General features: G+C 29.1%; 1 long non-coding RNA gene across 1 annotated transcript; it reads right to left on the bottom strand.

The window, feature by feature from the left end:
- Window positions 1–273: 273 nt before the first annotated feature.
- LOC142223140 (uncharacterized) lies at window positions 274–1170 on the bottom strand. The gene is made up of 4 exons (XR_012718599.1): window positions 1105–1170; window positions 659–724; window positions 454–529; window positions 274–359 (listed from the first exon to the last, which is right to left on the bottom strand). It is a non-coding gene; the product is annotated as an uncharacterized LOC142223140 (long non-coding RNA).
- Between the last annotated feature and the right edge of the window lie 2677 nt (window positions 1171–3847).

The raw sequence follows: 3847 nt of genomic DNA, 5'->3' as shown, positions 1-3847 counted from the left end.
TGGTTTACTTGCTTATTTTGTGGGAAACCCGATAATAAAAATTGGTTAACAGTCTCTTTAAAATGTCGACGACTAACCTATTTTTAAATCAATCATTCCACAGTACAGAGAAATTAAATAATTAAAGGAACAACAAACTGTTTTACTATTATGAAAATTTTCATACATTAAAATTAAACTTTCTTTAACCAAAAGTACTTTATTATAAAAACTTATGATGAAAGTTCTTAATACAATGTTTTTTGTGAATAAAAATTATGACCACCTGGAACAGAGAGTAGTTCATTTGAACCCGCTGTTTGGACATTTTGACTTATCCTTTTTTTATTCATCGTAGGTAGTTTTTTTCACATATCTTGCTGGAAAAAATGGAAACAAAAATGAAAATTGTTAAAAATTAACACCATGTAATGAAATATAATTTTTAATTCTTCATTTTAGCTTGTAACTTACCATATTTGGGGCATTTTATCAAATGGTGTAAAGAATTCAACTTTTCTTTGGAAAACGTATCTCATAAAATTTGTACCTGAAACAATTAGAGAAATAATGAAGTATTCTAAATAAACTCATAAAACTGTGTTGTTATCGATGTGAAGGATATAATAAAATAAATATTCTAGTTGAAAGAAAGCCAAAGTTTTAATATAAAACTTACCAATTCTCTATTAAATTGTACGCTGAGGGGAAATATAAAAAGTTGTCCAAATTTATTTGGGTTACTCTGAAATTAAATATTAAATAAAATTATTAAATAAGTTTTCAAAAAATCTAATGAAAAAAAAAATAATAATATGCATTAAAAACCAAATATTCTTGATAACCCGAGACAGTCATCATTCGTCAAAATGACGACACGTAATTTCATTTTCGATTTAAAATGCATTTTAGTCTATTGGGAAATGGTGAATTTAAGTTATACTAATTCGACCGTTTTATGAACCAAATTGAATAAGAAAATAAACTCAAGTTTGGCTCACTTTTTCGCTCACGATGAAAATTTTAGCGTCTTGAAATGAGCCGTAGTCAAAATGAAGGCTGACGTTAATGTACAAAAAATAAGGATGACTGTCCAGGGCTAAAAGAAAGTTAAAGAATCCTTACCAATTCACTATTAAATTACAGGCAAAGGAGTACTAAAAATTTGTCCAAATGTTTAAGGGGTTATTCTGAAATTAAATATTTGTTTTTACATTAAAAATATTACATTGGTTTCCAAAAAATTTGATTAAAGAGATACTAAAATAAGGCATTAAAAACCTGTAATTTTGATGATAAAAAGGTCACAAAAACGTAAATATTATAGTTAAAATAAAGCCAATTTTTAAAAGAAAACTTACCAATTCTCTATTTTTTATTTGTTCGAATCCATCTGGAGTTGCTCTGAAATTAAATATTGTTTTTACAACAAAGAAAAACATTAAACTGGTTTCCAAAAAAATTAATTAACAAATAATAATATACATAAAAAATATTCTTTTTAAAAGAAAGTCATTTTAAAAAAATACTTACCAATTTATGAATAAACTATACGCTGAGATATAACAAAAATTTTCCAAATTCATCTGGAATTGAATATTAATTTTTTACATAGAATAATAAAAATTTCAATACACTTTCAATTTCAACATATTTTCCTAAATATTCGTAATAACTTTTTTCTAAACTACCGATAAAATATTAATAACTTTCATTTAAAAGGTTTAATAAACAAACACCAATATATGTCTCAAAAATCCAAAATATTCCATGCCTTTATACTCCCTTGTTGCATACCTACTTAAAAGATGCAACAGCCCACGCCAACGCCAACTATACAACTGAAGCATGCCAAACAAAACCAAGCAAAGCCAAAACATTCCTACAACAACAAAAACACATGTGCCTTTATTGAAAACAACACCTCATCCAGCCAAATAAACCATCCGCGAATAACAAACACACACAAACCACTAAATGCACAAAAATAACAAACAACCCCACGCTCATGTATACACAACAAAACTCAAGTAACATCATCTTTACATTAATCACATTCCACTATGCCGATAAAGATGTCTGTACTATGCATTAGTTCATCGCATCTGCTGACAATTTACTCTAAGAATAATATTCGTAAAGGCACACCATTTTATGAACGATGCAAAATTTTCATGAAATGTTATCTACCATTTTTGACGAAAATGTCTATAAATTTAATTACATGTGAACTAAAAATATTTCATTGGGTAATTTTATACCAACAATTATTAACTATAGGAATTGTCAGTAAGAAATTGCTATCCACTTTCAAGTTCATTTTTCGTAAAAAAATATTTTCTCATACAAAAAAATCTTATAGTAAATTGCACTTATTATTTACAAAATACTTTACATTTCACAAGTAGTTTTATAGCATGATAAACGAATTTTTAACTACCAGTTAAGAAATTTTTTAAGGAAATTTCCATCGTATTTTGTAGGCCATGAACTAAACGATTGCTACTTAGAATTTGTAAAATTTCCTTCCGAGTTAGGGTTGCCAGATGATGTTTGCCGAAATCCGGGACATTGCGCCGTACATTCCGGGATTTGTCGGGACAAGCAAAAACAGTCATATTTTTCGATATTAGTTCCCCATATTTTGTCACTTGGTAAATTTGCATAAACGCCATGGCGTAGTCGTAATTGTCAGCAAGCTTTGAAATTCCTAAATATATTGGAGCCTCTGAAACTTTCTTCCAAGATGGCTGCCACGATTTTATATAAAACGTAAATAATTTTGGGAATATTTTTTTTTAAACGGAAACCTAAACTCATATTTACTGGCATATTACTTTCGGTTTTGGCAAACAAACTTAAGCTCTGAGGTGATAATCGCTGCTTCTTTTGTAGTGGCTTTCGACTGGACTGGGAATTTGGATATCGCCATGGACATGGTTTTAGGTATATTTCGTATCCGAATTGGGGATTGTTATAGTGTCACTAAAGGGTCTATGGTAATCATAGGATAAAATCGAACTTTGAAATGATGGCAGGGAGCACAAACTTGACTTATAATTTGTTAAAATGCATTTTGCAGAAAAACGTGAATTGGATATTTGCGTATATTTTTTTTTCCATTTACTACTCAAGTGACAGCTGATGATTCGCAAGACAGTGATTTGATTTTTTTCTCAAAGTGGTGAGATTAAATGAAACGGTACAAAATCGGACAAACAAATGTACATTTAAAATGTATGAAAATCCAAAACCAAAAATATGTTTGAAAGCGATTTAATTTTAAATCGTTTTCATTTTTAAGGAATGTAAAAAAAATAAAACATATGCCTGAGTAATTGAAATTCCGGGATATTTGGTAAATTTTGTGAAAGATCCGGGACACTTCCTAGAGACGAAATTCCGGGACAATCCAGGCGAATCCCGGCCATCTGGCAAGCCTATTCCGAGTAGTTAATTTTCGTTGAAGATGCGAAAAATGAACTAAAATTCTGGAAAATTCTTGTAATAAATTAATGTAAAAATTTTCTTAAATTTACGAGACACTTTTTTTTCTGTGTATGTATAAAATGTTGAAAACCCTCTTCTATTTTTGAGCCCTATTTTGGTTTGTGGTCAAGATACAAAAACTCCACAAATTTAAAGACTATTTCATTAATTTTAAGAATTTTGTAGAATTGACCCTAGCCTTCTTTCATGTAAAGATACCCACTTTTAAGTTAAATCAATTAACTATAAGGACAAAACGACTTTATCGGCTTTTGGACAAGGAAAAAAGTTTATATAAGAGAAATTCACAAATTTTAAGGACATGAAATTCACAAATGCTATTATAACCAAAATTCGCGGACGTATTTTAAGGACATGA

The sequence above is a fragment of the Haematobia irritans genome, chromosome 2, assembly GCF_050003625.1.
Source record: "Haematobia irritans isolate KBUSLIRL chromosome 2, ASM5000362v1, whole genome shotgun sequence".
NCBI classification, from domain to species: Eukaryota; Metazoa; Arthropoda; class Insecta; order Diptera; family Muscidae; genus Haematobia; species Haematobia irritans.
The sequence above is the reverse complement of the archived record's forward strand: the minus strand, read 5'-3'. Positions and strand labels throughout refer to the sequence as shown.